General features: G+C 36.4%; 1 protein-coding gene and 1 non-coding gene across 11 annotated transcripts in view; one reads left to right on the forward strand and one right to left on the reverse strand.

Moving 5' to 3' along the window:
- The window catches only part of LOC134587347 (sodium/calcium exchanger 1), a 439,447-nt gene that overhangs the window by 413,137 nt on the left and 2,819 nt on the right, over positions 1–23,491 (reverse strand). The gene's annotated exons all lie outside the window — the stretch shown is intronic.
- TRNAL-UAA (transfer RNA leucine (anticodon UAA)) lies at positions 6,654–6,736 on the forward strand. Its single transcript has one exon. It is a non-coding gene; the product is annotated as a tRNA-Leu (tRNA).

Here is a 23,491-nt window from a genome sequence, read left to right on the forward strand (position 1 = left end):
AATATTCTGTACTCTGCCCTTGGGTTTTTACGTCCAAGATGCATTATCTTGCACTTATCCACATTAAATGTCAGTTGCCACAACTCTGACCATTTTTCTAGTTTACCTAAATCATTTGCCATTTGGTTTATCCCTCCTGTAACATCAACCCTGTTACATATCTTAGTATCATCAGCAAAACGACATACCTTACCATCAAGGCCTTCTGCAATATCACTAATAAACATATTAAAGAGAATGGGTCCAAGTACGGATGCCTGAGGTACCCCACTGGTGACAAGTTCATGCTTCGAATATACTCCTTTGACTACAACCCTCTGTTGCCTGTCACTCAGCCACTGCCTTACCCATTCAACAATATTGGAATCCAAACTTAAAGATTGCAGTTTATTGATAAGCCTTCTATGTGCAACAGTGTCAACTATCATTTTATCTATCTATCTATCTATCTATCTATCTATCTGTCTGTCCACACTGATCAACCACAACACTAAAACCACTGACAGGTGAAGAGAATAACATTGATTATATCATTACAATAGCTCCTGACAATGTATGGGATATATTAGGTAGCAATTGAACAGTCAGTTTATTAACAGTAAGATATCAGAACACACAGTGAATCACAGTTTGCTTCTTATGGGTCTGCGTAGCCACTGACTGGGCAGAGTTCCCATGATGACCCCTATCTACCACCAAAATCAATTGGGATGTGAGCTTTTAGAACTGGACTATGGATCAATGGAAAATGAAAAAAATGGACCATGGATCAATGGAAAAATGGTTGCCTGGTCTGATGAATCAATTTTTTTGTAGATTGCACAATGTCACACTGCAAAAATAGTTTTTTAGGAATATGACAAAGAGTTGAAGGTGTTGCCTCGGCTTCAAAATTCCACAGATCTCATTTTGACTGAGCATCTGTGGATTGTGCTGGAATAACAAATCCAATCCATGAAAACCACACCGCGCAACTTGCAGGACTTAAAGGATCTACTGCTAATGTCTTGGTGCCAGATACCACAGGACAACATGTTCAGAGGTCTTGTGGAGTCCATGCCCTGATGCATCAGATCTGTTTTGGCAGCACAAGGGGGACCTACACAATATTAGGCGGTTTAAATGCTGTGGCTGGTCAGTGTATTTGTAGATTAATTTCAATAATTCATAGTAAAACATTAATATCTGTTCATGTCAGTAATATATTAAATAAAGGGTGACGACAAGTAGTATGTATTTATATAATCAATTTATATATGTTTGGTTTTGCAGTGCATGTAAACAAGCTTTGGTTATGCTCATAAATACCATATATCGAGCCGATATATTATTTGTAGCGGTAGTAAAAAATGTGCTACAATTTGCCCAATATCGCCTAAATTTAGTTATTGGTTTTCAGCTGAAAGACCCCAAAAGTGAAACTATGAACCACACAAAGAGTATTCGATTGAATAATGTTCTTTTTTATCCCATGTTCATGTGATGGATGTCACACAGCTCCAATTCTGTATGTTATAAACAATACTGAAGTAACACTTATCATAGGTCTTCACTATAACCACACGTTTAAACATTTATATATACAGTATCCTTCCCGGAAATCATGTTGCATCTCATACAGCCTTATTTCCAGTAAGAATAGTTCATTTTTCAGAAGGCTTATGGAAATGATTATAAAATAACCTTAATAGGCTTTAAAGGGACATAGTAACTTCTCTCCACAACAAAATCAAAAATAAATAAGCACATTATATAACATAAGAAATTAATAAATAAATAGGCCTTTCCGTCATCCCTCCCATTAAATATCACACACATGAACAGATCCTCATTTTCCTACAGAGCACCACAATTATGGAACAATACATCCCCAGCCTAAAATCCTTTAACATTGGAACATAGAATGTGACGGCAGATAAGAACCATTCGGCCCATCTAGTCTGCCCAATTTTCTAAATACTTTCATTAGTCCCTGGCCTTATCTTATAGCTAGGATAGCCTTATGCCTATCCCACGCATGCTTAAACTCCTTTACTGCGTTAACCTCTACCACTTCAGCTGGAAGGCTATTCAATGCATCCACTACCCTCTCAGTAAAGTAATACTTCCTGATATTATTTTTAAACCTTTGTCCCTCTAATTTAAGACTATGTCCTCTTGTTGTGGTAGTTTTTCTTCTTTTAAATATAGTCTCCTCCTTTACCGTGTTGATACCCTTTGTGTATTTAAATGTTTATATCATATCCCCCCGTCTCGTCTTTTCTCCAAGCTATACATGTTAAAGATGACATCAGGCTAAGAGATCCCTCTCTACATAACTCAAAACAATATGCACCTGTCATGGGTGATTATAGATTTCTTACCTGTTCTATGTTAAATTGTGTATATCGGTTGTGTATTAATTTTTTTGTATTTTTTACCATTTTATTGTACCCTATTGTATCAATGCAATGTTTTGTGGACCCAGGACATACTTAAAAACGAGAGAAATCTCAATGTAGCCTTCCTGGTAAAATATTTTATAAATACAGAAATAATTAAGATTTTTTTCTGGATTCTATGTATGATATAAAATGTGAAGACCTATGAGAATCGTTACGTCAGCACTCTCTAAATGTCATAGAATTTGAGCTGTTTGGCATCCATCACAGGAACATGGATATAAAACAGAGTGTTAAAACAGCTGCTGGTACCTCCTGTTTCATTGATTCAGAGTTCACTTTTAAGGGAAAAAAAATCTGATGTAACCATTTTTACGGTGAGTGTTTAGTCAATGATAACAACTGACCCCCACATTTAGGCCACATTAGGTAAATAGTAACAAACCTTCTCCTACTGCCACTAATAACACTCTTGTCTTTCAAAGCACATATTCCGATCAAAACCCAAACTCACCTGAATCTTTATCAGGAGAGAAGAACAGAGCAACAGCAGACAATATTAGTAAGTGTCCGTCATCCTTAGCAATCCCCCTTTTTACTGGTAGTAGTATAAGTAATAATTGCTTACATTTTCTTCAATTTCCAGTATTTTGGTTTCAGAATTGTGGCCTATGAACACATCACATCTAACTGCTTATTTTATTGTCCAAGTACACAAATTATTTTCCCCATTTTGCATTATTAAAACCTCTAAAATGCAGGTTATGTTAGCTGTCTACTAGTTAAAGGAATGCTTGAGTCACCAGGACCACTGTGTTTACAGTGTGTATCCAACCAGTGTTTACAGTGCTACCAAGTAACACCTCTAGTGGCAGTCACTCAGACAGCCACTAGAAGTGCTTCATATCTCAGTGCTGCACTGCTTTCTATGGAGATGCTGAATGCTCTCCATGTTCTCCATAGAGATGCATTGATTCGATGCATCTATAAGGAGATGTCAAATGGTGTGTCGTAGTGTTTTGCCGCTCATGTGCACTAGCCTCCCAATGACTTCCTGTGGGGAAGCATTGGATTGGCTGAGATCTTCAAGATTGATGATCTCAGCTATGGAGGTGGGGCAAGCTGTGGCGAGACCAGCATGGCGATGGATTAAATGTATGTTTAAAATCTTTTAACTCCATTCTAAGGGGGCAGGAGACCTAGAGTGCTATTCCAACACTAAAGTATTATGAATATAAGTTTGTATTCCTAACACTATAGTGTTCCTTTAACATCAACATTGTCTGATTGATCAAAGTAGTATTCTATTTGTAGACGTACAAATGATGGCAAAAATGGAAAATTGGTCTCAGCGATTGAATATGGAAATCGTGTTTGTTTAATTCTAGGACACCAGTGTACAATTGTGGCTACAGGGCTGATTGTAGACCTTAGGCAAGTCTGATAGAATCACAGTGTTAATATTTTACATTGCAGCTTTCCGCTTACTGATTCTATTCTAAGGAACTCTTAACTGATTCTACAATTTTATGAATGGGAAAAACACATTAAATTAATGAACGAATATGTCTGTTAATTAACTAGAGAAGCCAAAAATATATTTTAAATATTGCCACAGTTCTATCATAATGGGAATAGGTCACCTTGCTAAGCATGGCATTAAAAAAGTAAGCAAGATTTATATAATTTGGTTGTTGCTTCAATATAGGACATATGGCAACATATAGATTATAGTTAACATATATTAACTTTTATATACATAATATAATGCTTAATGCCTGTGAGTAAGGTTGACTTGCGTGAAATGTATAAGGTGTTTGTCTAGAAAGTTAATTTTTTGTTGGTTTTTTTTTTTTTTTAATTCTTTATTTTTGACGTGCAAGTTATAACAAACGAGCCCATGTTGCTACAACAACAGTCACAGGCGTAATATCCTCTTACATTTTCAAACATGGTAAGAATTAGGTCTGCACAATTTTATAATGTTACTACTCGAGAGTCAGTCTGTTAAGGTATGCGTGTCGCAATGGTATATGCCGTAGTCAAAGAGTAGGTATAACACACAAGGATTATAAAAATAAGTACATCGAAAGATCTTAAGGCTGTGTACATTTAAATATAAGACACGCTTATTTATCTGTTACATCGTTAATCTCAAGCTCGGTGATAGAGGCACTATGAACAACAAAACTTGTCTAGCTATCAGGCATATGATGAAAAGTATACAACAAAACTTGTCTAGTTATTGGGCATATGACGAGAAGTATATGTATGATCTTATCTAAAGGGTCCATACAGCAATATAGATTGCACTTGTAAAGGGGGGGTTAAAATTTCAGTGGCGCTTGCTTGGAGTGCAGGTTCTGCATTAAAATACGGTGCCTCTATATGTGTAGGGGGGTAAGATAAAGATGCCCAGCCGAGTGAGAGTAATATTAACATGCTCCAGCAGGGCGGTATACTGTATTACCCCTCTCCCCCCCCTCTCCTCACATTCGCTGCCATAGTTCACCCCACATCTGTGCTAGCCACCAATGTCACATACATGCACAGTGTCTCGTGGTTCGGTGTTTGCTCGACCCTCTGGACCCAGGCCATCACAGGAACCCATGTGGGATTCCCGCTACTCCAGTCAAGCTTGCAGCTGCGGGCAGGGAATCGGGTGACGGTGTGCTTCTCACGGAGAAGGCCCTTGTCCTGCCGATTGTGTGCGCTGAGCCCTATGTTCCGTCCCCTCTGGGTCCCATGTCCCGGTAAGTGGTAGCGAGCTCTGTACCTCTTGGGAGCCAGACGGGCGTTGGTTGAGTCGATTATCTGCTTCTCCTGCTGCGCTGAGCTAGGAGCCTTGTGCTGCATCCGATGCTTGTCTGTTGGCGGGGAAGTAGGGTCCAGAGGCTTGTTTGGGCGTTTGCTCGTTCTCCTCTGCTCCCTCTTTGCCTGTGCCTCTCTGTCTCGCAGCCTCCGCCAACTCTTCTAAGCCTCAAGCCGCTCTTCTAATGTCGCTGGTGGGCCTTGTGCTGCGGTTTCAGAGACCTCCGCCGCCATCTTGGTTTCTGCGGTAAGGCTGGAAGCAGGCCACAGGGGCGGATGAGTTATCAGGGGCCTCGGTGTGCCTGGATGTAGTGCCTGCATGCTTGTGCCGTGATAACCCCCATCGGCTGAAGGGGGGGGAACTGGGGTCCCGATGGTGTCAGCGCTATCTTGCATTACTGATCACAGGGAGATCGGCTGCCTCTCCCACGTTTGCAGCCGCTGGTAGGCCGCGATTTGTAGCTGGGTTTAGGATGTTTTCCGAGCGTGGAATGCCACCCAGTTGAGTCTCGGGATATCACCGATGCTCAGGTTATCGATTTTTAGTTCAGGTTATCTTAATTATGTCGCTTGTTTGCTGATCTCTGCTCGGAGCTCTCTCCATGTGCGACCAGCTTGGTCGATGGTTAGGCCCCGCCCCTTTGTTGTTGTTTTTTTAACTCTACTGCTATAGTCACATTTTATAGGATGAAATTATGCATTTATCCTTTTTTTTTTAACTCTCTCTTTACTCAGAATCCACAAGTAGTGCAAAGATCACCATAACAATAGAAAACATATGACAATCAGCAGTAACATATTATGGGACATAGGCAAAAATACCACTAAATACTGAGGATCGTGTATTATATAAAGTAATATTAGTAAAAGTAAAAGGTAGATGACCGGTATGCAACTCCTGCCTATTAGGTTTAGTAGAGGAACCAAAACAAAAAAAAGTTACAGGGAGCCTTTAATACTGGGTTGTAGACCAGAAACCTATGGACACATATGCATTTATCTTTTTACTCTTTCCTATGTGGTTGGTTATTTTGGTTTAAATAGTCAAATTAAATCTGTAGCTATGATGTAGGGCAGGGGTAGGCATCATTTGGCAGTCCTGATATTGTGAACTGTATCTCCCATAATACTCTTACAACCATAATGCTAGTCCTCGACATCTGGAGTTCCAAAGGTTGCCTACCCCGACTTTGGGGATTATTATATATTTTTCAACATTACAGAAGAAGACAAAATAAATGGTTGGACTGTTCCAGCCAATCACACATCTGAATGACATGTCAATAGGCCCTCACAACCCCACCACCACCACTAATAAGAGTGGGCTGTTTTTGATAGGGATCAAAGGAGCGTTTAAATTTAATGTGTTTATTATAGTTTTCAAATCCCATTCATCTCTGTCAAAAGGCTATTTTATTGAATAGTGTGTGCAGGTAATGCTATAAAGAGCATCAAAGGAGCACCAGGATGGCCGAGTTGTTAAGGCGTTGGACTTAAGATCCAATGGACAAATGTCCGCGTGGGTTCATACCCCACTCCTGGTACATGGTGTGTTCAAATGAAACTGATGGTTTTAACAATCCCAAATATTATTGATTTCTTGGGAAATTTTCATTATTCGTATTCTACTCAACCCGTTTCAAATTCAGAAACAAACTACAAAGGATATTTGCTGCAACTATTTGTCTAAATCGAACCAAAAAGGCTTCTGTAAAATTTCTAGGATCACAGAAATATCAACTTTCCTATGCAATTTCTCTTTTATCTTTGAAGTGGTAGAGGTTAACACAGTAAAGGAGTTTAAGCATGCATGGGATAGGCATAAGATAAGACTAATGAAAGTATTTAGAAAATTGGGCAGACTAGATGGGCCGAATGGTTCTTATCTGCCGTCACATTCTATGTTTCTAGGAGAAATCCCTGACTTGAGGGATTGACCAGCTCAGTTTCACGAGTTTATTACAAGCTGGTGAATTAAATCACTTGTATACAGACTGATAGTTTGCAGGATGGTAGAAGAATATATAGTCCGTATCCAAATTTATATACGTATGTATGTATGTATTTATATATTTATGTATGTATGTATGTATGTATGTATGTATGTATGTATATATTTGTGGACATATTCCGTACATATTTATTGTTTTGTATAGGTTAGTAACCATGTCATTGACTGTATACTGTTACACCTTTATTCAATTATATATATATATATATATATATATATATATATATATATATATATATATATATATACAACAGAAGTGTGTAATGTGGGCACACAACCAAGTGCAAAATGAGAAAAATAAAAAATGAGAAACTTATAGTGTAGTATTTAATACAAAATACAAATATACATATAGTAAACTGACAAATTGCTCAAAAAGAAGCTAACAGCTCTTTATAAAGTCTGGCAAAAACAAACAAACAAACGCGTTCAGCGAATTATATTGGCATATGAACTCCAAGGGGGACTCTGATCTACGCACGGTGAGGTTAATTTCTATCCTTCGAATCCATTGGATATTACCTGTTTATGCACTTTACCATCTGTTGGGAAGTGAATAGAAGGACACTGGATCCACAGCATGCATTCTATCAGAGATAATTGACCTCCTAGTGGGCAATGCGAATATAGCTCAATTCTTTTTTTGCAATTTGCCTTGTGAGTGTCAGTTTTGTTATATGTATTTTTGTACATTGTATTAAATACTATACTACACGTTTTTCTCTTTTTATTTTTTGTTTCCTCAATCTATTATTTCCATCATATATATAATATCTGAGGGTTCTCTAATCAAGAATTCTAAAACCTCTTGCAGGTAATATTTAATTGCACTGATTTAACACATGGTTGTGTGTACGCACTTCTGTTGTTTGCGCCCGACAAAGACACTATATATATATATATATATATATTTATTTGATCTTAGATTGTATTTGGAACTGTAAGAGGTGATTTGATCTTTACTGTTTCACTATATCAAGGTCACACTTTTGTATGTTGTATAGAAACAGATATAGACAGACTGACAATAAATAAACAAACAAACAAATAAACAAAAAAATTATATATTTTAAAAATCATAAACATAAAATGTTTATTTCTATGTTAGTAACACAACCATGTTGGTGAATACAATGTGGAAACAATTTTGTAATGACTGATACTGCAGCGTAACAATTCAATGTGTTTTTTAGTTCTACCACTAGGTGGCTCCAGTTGATACAACTCATGTATTTTACTCTGAATTTGAGACAAATGTTGAAGTGCTTCCAAGAAACAGGACATGACCTAAACTCAGATAAGCTTTTACTGTTGGTTAAGTTTAGTATGCTGAGTTTAATAAAGTGATATTATCCTTTTAGAGAAATTACTGGAAGTATTACATGTCCACACACTGTACTGTAAGTTGGTGTTAAGTAAAAAAAACAACAACTTTGTAGTGACAGTAGAAAAACTGACTCAAAGTTACAATATTCCAAAGTGTTGATTAATGTCATATTTATGTCTATCAATTTTTACAATTTCCACAAAAAATCAAGAAAGTTGAACGTTGGGGTCTATTCCTTAAGCCAAATCGTGTAGGGAATTTCTCTTTTTTTTTTTTTTTAGTCTCCCAACTTTACTGTTTTTGCTTAAAATGTGCAATTCCTTTGTTAAATCTTGAGAATATTTTAGAGGGATACTTCATTGGCCAAATACAAAAAGAACAAAAAAAATTACTTTTAAGCAGATATACCCCAATGAAAATATTCATGCATTTAATTTTTTATTGGGGGTATTTCTGAAACAGCTTGTAAAACCTGCATTTCTCTTGTCTGCAACCTTTGCAAGCCCTCCTTTTCTAACCCTGCAGAGACTTTCTGTGGCCGTCCAATCACAAACTTCCCAATGCAGCTCAATGAGAGGTCTTTGCAAGACATGTGCTCTGGGCAATTGCTGCCTTCTGAGTTTAGCTCCACCGAGCTAACCAAACCAGGAATTGCCTGTTATAAATGTGCTAATTTAGATTGAAATCTGCACTTTTTCTAAAATGAAAAAAAATAAAAATTAGACACACTCTTTAGACATCTTCACAAATAACGCACTTCAGCAAATACAGTCCATTAGGGGCCTGCAGTGTTCCTTTAATACTTTATTTATGTTAATATCTTGTTATAATGCAGATACATGTATTTAATGTTTTCACCTTGGAGCAAGTGATAAATGCTAGCAGTCAAGATGATTAAAAGTATGTATTGCTTTGTATAGGTTAGTAACCATGTCATTGACTGTATACTGTTACACATTTATTAAATTTAATTTGTGCATATTACATATATTGTTGGTTTAGTTCTTTAAATTTGTTTTAAAAAAACCCACATTATTTGATTTGGATATATAATTCCACCCCTCCCCTTTTACAGGTATTATTTGTATAATAATTTGAATAGTTTTCAATAAAAACTATTTGAAGAGATCATTAAAATGTATTTACAAGGGTTGCATAAATGCAGATACTACTAAACTTCTTGTTGTCAAGTAAGATTCAGACCCCTGGACAGAATGATAAATTAACTGCTGCTAACCTGTCTGATTGCATACAGCTGGCTTGAGAATTTCATATTCCATGTGCTAACATCAGCTTGTTCCTAGATGTTTCATAAATAGAGAGTTTGCCATTTTTTAAAGCTAGATAACATTGTCGGACAGTTATCCAATCAATTTGGGGGATTAGCTCGTAGGACCCTTCTTCGTCCACTTAATGTGAGGCAAGGTGGAGGACAACCTGGGTTACGATATGATCTTAAAACTGGGAAAATCATGGATTTTAGTTACAGGAAAAATGTCCCATCTGGCTGTATAAAACCATTTTTAAGTGCGTATTACTTATTCAGTAAAGTGGTCAGACAACTTATAAATAATTACAATTCAGTTGTCCATCTCCTCCATGTGGAACCTGAGTGTTGGCAGAAAGATAAAGACAGGTAGCGGCATCCCAGCCAAACAAGAATGAGTGAGTGGCGGAGGTACATGAATGGGGTGGGGGTCAGGGAGAGACACAACTGGGCACGGGATAAAGGTTAGCGATATAACTAGGGTCTTGGATTCATGGAAAAGACACGACTGGGGTACCGGGATAAATGGAGGCTCAAAATTGGGTCTTGCATACAGGAGGAGACAGAAGTGGGGAATGGGATAAGGGAAGAGACCCAACATATCCCATATGTTATAGCCAGGAAACTCTGGTAGCCTTGTTTCTTTACTTTTGTGTTCACGCATCTTATTTGCCAAATGAAAAACACAGTCAGAAATGTTTAAGGAAGTGAAAAATAAAATAAGACCCGACTAAAATAAACTTCTTCAGAATTTTTTAAAAAATAGTACATGGAAAACGTTATTAAGGGATGTAAAAAAAAGTATTTTTAAGACAGTTTTAGAATTTAATGCTATGACTAGGTGGGATTATTCAATTAAACAATGTGTTTCCATGATTCATGCTGTCCATGACATAAAGTGGTTATCATTGACAAACATTATTTTAGTCCATGCAATCTAACAAGGAAGTATTGAAAACATATGAATTTACGAGAGATTAGCTACCAATCATGTAACCATGCCATTACATTCCAATTGCAATTGTATTCTTGCATGGTAATACTTCATCGTTAATAAGAGAAGTATATCTAGATTTTCTACATCCACTATACACGTTAAGCATAGGAAAGGCACACAAAGTACAAGGATATATAATATAGAAAGTCCAAACATATTACAAAAGAGATTTATACAGTTTTGGAATTTTAGGTTGGCTATTAAACTGACAATGTGCACGTGTAGATTTAATATTCTGCTGACACATTCCAGCATAATGAATCATGCATTTTTGTAGAATTTTTAAGAAAGAGTGGAGAACACTTTGCAGACCTCATGTACTAGTTAATACACAGCAGAAAAATGTTTACAAATTGTATATACTAAATGCTGGCTTGAATTGTCTGTAGTATCCTACAATATAAGATGTAAGGCTTCAAAAATCAGGAATCTCACTTAAATGTTATTTAATCTATGCATGTCTGGAAAAGTAACCCAGCACGAAGAATCAAGTTACACAAGTATAGGAAAACCAGTAAATAACAGTATGTATTATCGGATCTTCAGGTGGTCGGGCTTAACTTGCCGAGAACAAGAGATAGAATTATCAAATAACAGGTCAAGGTCCATGGCACTAGAAATACAAACAAATCAATATAATAGTTTAATATAGTTTTCTTGTAATTGTCTTATTTATTGTTACATTCCCCCCTCTCAAAATATTGTAAAGCGCTACGGAATCTGTTGGCGCTATATAAATGGCAATAATAATAATAATAATAATAATAATAATAATAATAATAGATAGATAGATAAAATTATAGTTGACACTGTTGCACATAGAAGGCTTATCAATAAACTGCAATCTTTAAGTATGGATTTCAATATTGTTGAATGGGTAAGAAAGGGACTGGGTGAAAGGCAACAGAGGGTTGTAGTCAATGGAGTATATTCGAAGCATGAGCTTGTCACCAGTGGGGTACCTCAGGGATCTGTACTTGGACCCATTCTCTTTAATATTTTTTTTAGTGATATTGCAGAAGGTCTTGATGGTAAGGTATGTCTTTTTGCTGATGATACTAAGATATGTAACAGGGTTGATGTTCCAGGCGGGATAAGCCAAATGGCAAATGAAAAAATGGTCAGAGTTGTGGCAACTGACATTTATCCCCCATGTTTCCTACGGGAAGCACATCCAGAATAGAGCTGTCATCTTAGGCCTTTGTGTAAGAAAATGTTGCTTATATATCAAGTTCCTTCATTGAAATAAAATAATGCTGCTCCTGAAATGTTTTTCCGGTAGCAGGTAGGTTTATAGTATTGTTCAATGTAAACATGACCCTTCTATTTTTCATTCAATCTGCACTCTAGCACTCTTTTAATTTCTAGAACAATTCACTGGTCAACAATGGAGTCAGCTATATATTTTTTATTAATTCACTAAACAACTATATATTTATATTTATTCACTAAACACTTGATTTTATATATTACTACTTAATAAACTGAAACCAATACACAGAACTTGTCATGTTCTATTGAAATTGTCAATTTATATTTTAAATCATTTGTATTTTATAAAGAACAAAAAATATCTTACGTATAGGTTTCTATACAGTGATATATAAATACAAATGAATAAACAATGAATCACTCAAATAACATACTAAGAGCTATACGTTTATTGCCAATGTTTATAACACTGTATGAAAACACTGTGGAACAATAGAAGGCAACTGGAGCTTGGAAAGTTGGCTGGGGTGAATGGAAAATAGAGGTAACATGTAAACTACCAGAAATGGTATATACTGTAACATTTTATTTTATATGATGTTTACTGCCACAATTCAAATTTATTTATAGGTTCTTCACGGGTCTATGTTTTACATTTGTCTAGCATGCATTGGTACAGAGCAACATCAAGAATATACTAGAATGTAAAAGTGAATCTTTAAGTGTTTTTGTTAAGTTGTGACATGCTAAACTTTGAAAAAAAGATACAAAAATTGTAAATCGTGAAAGAGGGATATAAATCATTTAAGTGAGAAGCTGTATTTAATGCTCAAACTTTATTTATTACATTTTACATGTTATGAATTTTAGTTTTGACCATTGTAGCGGAGCTCCAATACTCCAAGTGAGCATCTCTGCTAAAGTCCTCTCAGGTTGAAAGAAATGCTGCTGTAAAGATTATAGCCCACATCCCCCCAAGCACTAGACGCCACTTAGTGAAGTGGAGAACACAGCCTGATATACATACAATGTGACAGTGGTACCCAATGCCAGCATGGACATGGAATAGAACCAATCACACTACATAGCTTACAAGCAGTGTGAATGGAGCCCGGTAATCACAAGGAAGAATAGGGACAGACAATAACAAGGGCTAAGGATGAGATTTAAAGGAGTAGCAGGACAGACAGTTAGAATTGGTTTAGAAGTGTCCCTGGAACAAAGGGACAATGCCCTGCTGGGAGAACAATGAAGACAGGAAAAGGGGAAGGGTGTAAGGCACATACAACCTGGACAATCAATACATTATACACAACCTGCACCTATACTGGGCAAGGGTGACTAAAACACAAGACCTTCATAAAGGACCTTCATAAAGTGTCTGTTTTCCATCCTCAGTGATGATGACTACCGCCACAATCATGTTGCATGAAAACGTTTTCCTCCACTAACTGCCTTGATTTTGACAATTTGTTCCTTTGTGTGAATTTTTAGTTTTTACATTCATGTAATGAAATTCAAATGTATTTTAAGAACTTTTTTTCCACAAATAACACTTTAAAGATTTCCCCTTATTTCCATTTCCCATTATTTTCCAAACTTGTTTTGTACTATAGTTATACGTTTTTTTTTTCATCTTTGTTAATTGAAAGCTGTTTGAATAGTTAGCAGTGTGAATAGACAATAAGATTCTAACAGATACAGAGAATATAAAACGGAATAAAAAAAACAACAACAACAAAAAACAAACAAACCAAGAATCTCTATGTACACCCTGTCAAATTACTTAAAAAAAAAAAAAGGAGTCTGGCATAAATCAAAAAAGTTCAGTATTATGAAACCTATGTACATAGAATGTAAAACCAGCTAAGTTATAGAGGATGGTCTTCATGCTATATAGGGCAAGGAGCATTTGGATATTTAAAAACTGATCTTTATGTTTCATTATAGCTAGATACAAAATAATCATGCAGTTAGCGGTGATACAAGGTTCGAAAAAGGCAGACATGAAAGAAAACCTTTAACCAATATTAGAGCGATTTGAGCACCAGAACAGACAGAGCATAAAGGTACTAAATGTAAGTTTTAGAAACAATGATAGACTAATAGCTTAGAGGCACTACTGGACAAATGTACAGTAAACTGAACACTCAAAGTGAGGTTCTGGCTGTGTTATAACTGAGTTATATTTAGCACCTGTTGCATCTGCAGGTTTGATTCTTTCATTGTCAGATAATAAAATAATGTAAGATAGGGACAGGACAATACTTGTATGAATTACTGCTAAAAAGCCACACTGTTTGTAAATTAGTTTATAGCTTAATTAACCCATCAGCAGTACCAGATCCCACAGAAAATAAACTAATTATCTCCATCAAAATCTAAAGGACACAGGAAGTGCTTGATCCAGATAAGCTCATTAAAACATATCTGATGGGACTCAAATTAGTAAAATTATAGGAGAGATTCAGAGATTCAGGGTACATTTTTATGTAAGTAAAGCTGACTTGGTTATGTTTGTCACTTCTTCAGTTTATCCTATTGGTGTATATGCTATTTCTGATTGGATGACACCTCACTTCATTAAATTCAATCTCTCCGAAACAGATCTTCACATCCTTCCCCCTTGAAACACTATTTCCCTTGTCTATCTCCCTCTAAGTCAACAGCAATACCATCAGCTCTACCTCACAGGCTCGCTGCCTTGACACCCTCTTTGATTCCAACCTCTTTCACCTCTCATATCCAGTTAATTGCCCAATCCAGTCACTTCCATCTCAAAACCATAGCATGCATCTGCCCTTGTATAACCGATGCAGCTAAGGTGGTTGTCCATGGCACTATCATCTCCTGTCTTGGCTACTGCAACACGCTTTTCGGTAATGCACAAGCATATCCTATCTAGGCCCCTATGATAAAGACCTGCATCTATCCTCTGTTTATATTCGCTCTTCTGACACCCACAATCAAGACTTCTCTAGGGCTGCACTGTTCCTATGGAACTTGCTTCCCTGATCCATTGCACTCTCACCTAGTCTCCATTCCTTTAACTAATTACTGAAAACGCACTGCTTCAAGGAAGGCATATCAATTAAACAGTTAACATATTTCTCTACCCGCACCTTGCTAACCCACCTTACTTCCTTTTCTGCAACTTAGTAATCTAAAACACTAAGCCTTCATTGTAAACTCTTATAACAACCTAATAATATACTGATAATAAAAAAAAAACAACATATGTTGCCTGAGCATGGAGGTAGATGGATGCTCCTCATGGTTACTAGTCAGTAAACTAGTAGAATTCAAAGCTGAAATGGAAATAGTTTTTTTTTCCTTTTTAGAATTCTCGAATTAAAGGGACACTATAGTCACCAAAACAACTCTAGCTTAGTGAAACAGTTATAGTGTCTAGATCAGGGGTGCCCAAATGGTAGCTCCCCAAATATTATAGAACTACAACTCCTACCTTTTGGTCCAAATCATGCTCCTGCAGTCTCACTGCTCAACTCTCTGCCATTTAGCAGTTAAATCACTTTGTTTATACAGCCCTTTCCGCACCCCTTTGCATGTGACTTGCACAAAACACTTCCTGAAACATAACCTGGATATTTTAGGTGCTTCTTTTGCACAGTCTATTTCATCTAGAATTTCTTATCTCGTGCTCTGTTAATAGGCTTCTCGACCCTACAGGAGCCTTTTGTGTGTGATTGAAGTTCAATTTACAGAGCAGGAGCTAAAAACTTCTAAAGCAAATTAACATCTATTTGAAAATGAAACCATGAATCACAGCCAAGGGAGGTGTGGCTAGTGCTTCATAAACAGTGATAAAAGTGACTTAACTCCTAAATGGCAGATAATTGGACACTGAGACTGTGTGAACATGATCTAAACACTAAAACTGCTTCATTAAGTCAAAGTTGCTTTGATGCCTATACTATTCTTTTAAGCAGAGCTATAATACAAGGAAAACATGGGATCAAAAAAACAATAACCAGTTATACCAATTTTATACCCAATAAGTCCAATGCTAAAAAATATAAGCAGTTCAGGAGCTAATTGTTGTTTACTTATTCAAATATATAACAATCTTTTCCACTTTGAACAAAAGTAAATAAAAAGAAATTACATGTATATATAGTTTACATATTTCACAGTATGGAACAATATGTACATAAAACATACAACTAGTGCTGACTAAACATTCTAGGCAGATGAAAGTAATACACAAGAATGACTGTGTTCAAAATAAAAAAGAGAAAGTCTGAAGATAATGTCCCAACATGGGTGTACAGACCCAGGCTCTGCCACAGCCCAAATGAAGGAATAACATGAAAAAAATAAACTTGTCCAACTCAAGCCTTTGTCTTGTGATCCTTTATTTTATTGGGTCAAACAAAAAGGAAACGTTTCTGCCCACCTGGTCTTTGTCAAACCTATCACTTTAGATTCTGTTTTTTCTCTGTGGATACTTGGCCTGCTTCCCACTGGGAATTTGCCAGAGTAGTATGGAATATAGCCATGGGGGGATGTAAATAACATTACCCAATTTGTACTCTAAAATGCTGTACTCTCTCATGGGAGTGTACTTTCTACTGCAATACTGGACTCTATTTTGGAATGCCAAGACTGAGATTAGTATTGAAACTACTGGTTTCAATACTAATTCTACTTCTTACAAAATCTAATTCTGCTGTTAAATGCTTTTATTGCATACACCTTACAGCAGGTGTGCCCACAAGGTAGATCTCCAGATGTTTTAAAACTACAGCTTCCATGATGCTTTAACATACTAAAGGTGCAAAGCATCATGGACGTTGTAGTTCATGATGCAGAGCATCATGGGCGTTGTAGTTCTACAACATCTGGGGATCTACCACCTGGGCACCCCTGTCTTAAGGCATGTTGTAGGCATAGGACTGTTATTTAAGTTTTCTGTTCATTCTCTCTTCCCTCCTCACCTGGACTTAATGGTTAGTGAGCCATTGCTTCTGGAGCAATAACTTAGAAATCCACAAATTACCTAAAGAGACTTTAATTCCTTCAGATATCCCCCAATTATCCTTCTTTATTCGCATTCACTATAAGCAAAATTCAGAGGGTCACATTTCTATATGCTTTTAAAGTAGTCAGCGGCGCTAACTCTTTTTCCTGGACTCTATCAGCCTTTTCTACCTCATTATAACTCTCACTGAGAGCCTTATGATATTACAGAGAGGTTAGTGACATTCCCGAAACTATTCCGACCTCTTATATTATAATATAGGATCACCATATTTGTTAGTCTTTTTTAAGTTAATGTGTTTGAATAATGTTTATGTACTCCAGTAAACTAACTTTGATGTGCCCAAGAAAAACAGATTTTTTTAAAAGAGGGGGAGGAGTATCTGTATGTTTGTATGGTTTCATTGTATGGTTTCATTACAATGAATGACACATTATCAAAATTGATTAATAAAAAATACATGTAGCCTTTAATGATTAATTAAAATATGCAGCAAGCAATCATTTTGGATTTCTTTGTAGGAGTTCAATACAGCAGATTAAGAGACACATTTTTTTGACAGTCTATCAATTGCTGTTTACAGCAAAAACGAACGCACTGCATGTATTCTATTATTTTTACAAGTAAAATATATATTTATTTAAGAATTAAACATATTCTATTAAACAGGATTCTTTGATATTGTTATTCCACTGAGCCTACTTGAAATTAAGATAATACTGAAAATAATTTGTGATAAATTAATAATTTTATATAAACTGCAATTGTATTACTGCTTCTAAGTTAATATTTTGGAGACCAAGTTATCTTTAATAATATTGCCCACTACTGATGATTAAGTAATTAAAACCTATAATGTTCCATTTTAGTCCAAGTATCTGTCAAAAAATGTATTTCTTCTGCATATACTAATAATTACGTTTTATTTTCATTATCTAATATAAAACTTTTTAAAATTACTTTTGTTTGTTTTATCCCTTCAAAAGTGAAGGAGATTATACGAGCTAATATTAGTTAAAGGGACACTATAGTCAACAGAACAACAACAGCTTAATGTAGTTGTTCTGGTGAGTATAATCATTCCCTGCAGGCATTTTCAGAGAAAAGGCAGTATTTACATTGCCCCCTAGGGACACCTCTTGTGGCCACACCTCTTAGAGATGCATTGATTGAGCAGGTGCTGATTGGCCAAGTCAGCATTTGGCCCCACCCTCGTTCTGCCTCCTTGCTGATTTCATCCAATCCAATGCATTGGACTGGCTAAAAATCATAAATTCTGATGATGACAGCAAGGAGGCAGATCGGGGGCGTGCCGTTGCTGGCGGACCCACAGGGCACTGGCAATAAGGTAAGTTTTAACCATTTCTAAGGGGGCTAAGGGGTGGGCAAGCCACCAAAACTGTTTTTACCACTATAGGGTCAGGAATACATGTTTGTGTTCCTGTCCCTATAGTGTTCCTTTAACCCCTTAAGGACCAAACTTCTGGAATAAAAGGGAATCATGACATGTCACACATGTCATGTGTCCTTAAGGGGTTAAAGTGACATGCATCACTTTGAGACAACTTTGCCTTATTTTGCAGGCTGAAAAAGCAGGAAAATATAATTTGTTATCATATTTACCTGCTTCTTCTTTCTTGTGTTTTAAACACGCACTCCAGATGGGACACTGATCTAATCAATTTATGTCTTATCCCTAGGAATGCTGGAAATGCTGGAGATGCATTGGGCATGCCTGACAGATTTACACATGTGCAGTTGGATGATCTCTTCATCTTGCAACATCCTGACAAGTGGAGAAGAAAGGGAGTCTGATCGGTGTAATTTTGCAGAGCAAGCTCTGGTGGTGGGTTCTTCTCTCCTGCTGCTGCACAATTATGATGTGTTTCTGTCATTAATGGACTGGTCTGAAATTGAGATGGGTGGGTAATGGGGGCTGGGTGGGGGAGATGCTGAAGAGGTGTGCCCAATATTGCAATCTGACAAAGTAAGCTTAATATGTTTATTATTTATTATTAAATTATTTTTAAAGTTTTCTTGATTTATTTCAGTTTGTATATTTGTTTAAAAGGGTTTGCTTGCTGGTTTAAAAAAAAGAATTGTCTAGTACTGCATGTCACTTAAATGTCATAATATTGCAACTGTGATTGGATCAGTAATACCGGGCATCTAGTTGTGCAATCACCTGTGACCATGTGATCAGAAGATCAGAGACATATGAGCACGTTACCATGAAATCGATTTCCCCTTGCACAATTCTATTTAGTCAGAAATATCTGCCCCCAAAACTAAATGTAATACAAACTTTCAAAATATCAGCTCTGTACAATAGCACAATACAAGAGAATACTATATACAAGTCAAATACATCGGAGCTCTATGGTAAGGGGTCCACTACCCACCAAGATAACTAAAGAGAGGAAAATTATATAAAACGTTTTGGTTGTGAGGTCTTAGTCATACATGATATCATATAATGAGAATGGATATAGATTTCTAAGACAGATTTAGATTTAGGGGAGGAAAAACAAAGAGGGAGCAAAAGTTAAATTAAACTTTCTTATAGAAGCATGCAGTTAAATCAAATTTTGAATTGCCCCAAGCTATCTCAAAATTGTTTTTAAGAAACGTAATAGTACAAGATAATTAAGAAGTATGTTTCTTTTATTTAGTTTACACTCTTTTACCAAAGCATTTGAAATATATGATCGCTCTGTAATGCCCTTCGCTGCCTAGAGCTGCCTCTTCTAATATGTGCCAACATTTATGCTTACTCAACACGTTGCATTAATTATTTCTACAACTGGCACGAAGCTACACATACCTTAAAAATATTGTCGAGATTAATCTCCACTATTCTTTGTTCTAAAATACTAGACACTTTCTTGTGTTAGACACTTGCTATTGCTAAGTGTTTTGGGGCCACCGCATTCCTGTATATAAATGTGTATCGATCAAAAGATGCATATACTATAATTATGCCTCCAACCATGTCATTGCGTTATAATCTTATCTAATTTCCACCACGTTCATGGCCTCATGACTATGTCTAAGAGATAAAGTAAGGGGTTCAAGGGACGATGAACATATTTGGCTGGTCGACTACAAAATGCAGTGCTTAATTTAAACCCTCGCGTTTAAACCCAATGAAAACAACAAAAAATTTACGTTCACTTCTCTTTGATTTACACCATTGGAAAAAAGTTTGAAAATAATTTAAAGCTTGTTCACTTTTTTTAAGATGCTCTGTTTTTTTTTTTTTTAATTAATATTAACGATTTAGCAAACATTGTAACCAGGAGAGGTAGAAACCTTGTTTAATTTCTGCCATTCTCTGTGTGGTCTGTATGTGCTGACTGCCAGGTTCAAAAGGCAGAGCTCATAACAGTGATTGACATGGAGCTAAGGTGGAGGCACACAGTTGCAGGATATTTTAACATTTAATTTTATTTTTCACACTTCAAAAATACACATTTGTTAAATATAGGGATATATAAAGATGATATTAAAAATCCTGGGAAGTGATAGTTGCCCTTTAAACATTACCTTGTATTTGTCTCATATCTTCTAAGTAATGAGTTACATGTGTTTAAAGGAGGAAATCAAGGTATAATACTTGGCTTTTTCTTAGCTTCAACAGAAGTCAAATACAAATTAGCGATACAGGACAAAGTATTCTCCTATTCTCTTCTATTCTTAAAGGAAGGTAGAAGGGGTTAAAATTTGCAACATTTAGGTTAACCAAGGCGTGATTCTAACTTAAAATGAGAATTTTCCCAAATTAGAATTATTTTGACAAAATCTAGCAACTCTGCTTTCATTTACTACTAACCGGTGTCTACTGAGTAATCCTTATAACTATTAGCTTTATTTCTGGCATTTTAGGATGAATGTAATTAATATTTATCTAGCAGTTTAGATGTATAGATTAAGCCTCTGCAGACTCTCTGCTCTATTCTTTGCTATTTAGGAGATAAATCAATTTTTTTTTTTAGACATTGGTCCATGATTGTGGGCACACGATGGGTCAGAAAATGCTCACTGCTGCACTGTCATTGGCTGCAGCGTTGTGTGCACATGATAGCGACTGAAAAGTTGAAACTGAATGAAAATCTGGATCTGAACTGTTCATTTAATCGGTCAATCTTAAAAATCGATTTGGTATTAGTTTTCTGGAAAAATGAAAGAAAACAGAAATTTTTGGTAATTTTAACTTTTATGTAGCCTAAGTCACACCTCCTCTGGCTGAGATTCACACAGCCTCCCTAAACACTTCCTGAAAAATATTTGTGTAGCTTCCCTTATTGCAGTATGCATCTAATTTTGAGTTCAGAATCTATATCCTTCTCGCCTGCTAGAGCCTACAACAGCCTTCTGTGTGTGATGAAAGTTTGATTAACAAAGCAGGAGATTAAAAAACAAAAACAAAAAAAACATTCTAATATAAATACACAATGCAGTAATATCTGATTGAAAATATAACCATTTATTTTGTGTTGGCTGTGTGAGTCACATCCAGCGGAGGTATGGCTAAAGTTACATAAACAGTAGTGGAAGAGATTGAATTCCTCAATGTCAGATATTATATACCAAAACTGATTTATTAAGTTAAGTGAACACCATAGTCACCCAGATCACTTCATTAAATTAAGTGGTCTGGGAGCAGTGTCCCTGTCCTCTTAACTCTGCAAGGTAAAACATTGAAAACACTGCAGGGTTAAGTCTACCTCTAGTGGCTGTCAGTATGACCAATTGCTGCACTGGCCAACTAAAATTCAGTCACGTGACCCAGAAGTTCCATAAGAGGAGAGGTGAACAGCGCCGATGAAGCCCCTAGCTGGATCAAGGTAAGTATAACCTTATTTGTTTACATTTTTATAGAACCCGGAGGACCTGAAAAGAGTGGGGACATGGACTATAGCATTATAGCATTATAACATTAACTATAGCATTAAGAATAAAAATATGTATTCCCAAGACTATAGTGTTCCTTTAAAGTTGATTTCCAGCTTAGCGTGTCCCTTTAAGCTGGATAATTTCCCCAGTTTGGCTATTGACCTGACATTTGAAATTCCTCTTTTATTTCTCCACAACTCCAAATTTGGTAAATAAACACCCAAACACCAAAATCATGGTTTTCTCAATACATAGCCACATGCTTACCTTCACGATAAGTGAGTAACAAGAACATAATAAAGAAAAATGATTAAAAAGCACTTGCAAGCATAATGTTTAAATAACAGTATATTACATCAATTTATTTATGTATGTGAATATTTAAAGTAAGGTACCCAGTACAAACATGCCTTTAATTATTGTCATATATGTTATACCAGTCTACTACTAATACACCACATTGAACGGAAGTCCTTTATAATGTTTCTCTGAAAAGAGAGAGAATAAATAACCTTGTCCAATTAATGCCCTACACAAGCCTTGTGTGGCATGAGGCCTGTCTGAACATTCAGCTGATAAAAAAAAACATGAAAATTCTTCTTGCGGGTGAGCCAAAGGTCACTTTCACCTGGGTGCAATATGATTTGTGACAGCCAAAAGCTTGGTTGAATGTGATGGGATATGAATTCTGGAACGTAAAGGGAAATGTCTGGATAGAGTAGCTAACCTTGACAGTTCAGATGCTTATGGAACTTCTGGATATTTCCCATGATGTGCACAAACTCAAAATCCTGGCTGAGAGTTTGAGAACTGTAGCCTGTATACATGAAAGGAGATGTAGCCCACAAACAGTGGCTACAATGTATACAGCAGCTCAAGTGATGCTTAGTAAGCCTGAAGGTCAAATGTTTTAAACCGGTTGAGCATCATAGGAAATTTAATCTACAAACATCTAGTGACCTAGGCTGTCCAAGCCTCCTCCAATGTCCCATGTCCCACCAGTACTCCCTCCACATGTCTTCCCTACCTCCCTGCACATATATCCTTTAGATTCTTTTTAAATTTCTCCATTCCTACGCTTCATCATGCAAACCATACCTCTCTCTGCCTTCATCATCACATCCACCATACCACCCTTCTTTCGCACTCATTATCAAACCCTCCATAGATCCCTACTCCACATCCTACACATCATCAAGTCCTCCATGGCTGAAGGTGAAGTGGAAAGACGAACCTTTCTCTTTTGTTATATATCTGGTGGAGGTGGGCAGAAGCAAGGAAATGTAAAATAAGGCTATGAGCAGCAGGTACCTTAATCACTGCATTACAACTTCTATACAACATCATGACTTTCATTTTAACGGTTAAATGCATCTTCCGTCACTTCTGACCCATCAAAACCATGTGGTGGCTACAGACGTATTGCAATACACGGGACACCATGTGCACCAATGTTTCTCTCAGATTTTCCAGGTGACATATTAAAGGAATGGCACATTTAGAAAAAATATCTTTCTGTGGGAAGCAAAATTCAGTCAAATTTTTTCCCTAAAAATTTTTTGCAAAATTAATTTCAATATATGTCAA

This window comes from Pelobates fuscus, chromosome 2 (assembly GCF_036172605.1).
Source record: "Pelobates fuscus isolate aPelFus1 chromosome 2, aPelFus1.pri, whole genome shotgun sequence".
NCBI lineage: Eukaryota > Metazoa > Chordata > Amphibia > Anura > Pelobatidae > Pelobates > Pelobates fuscus.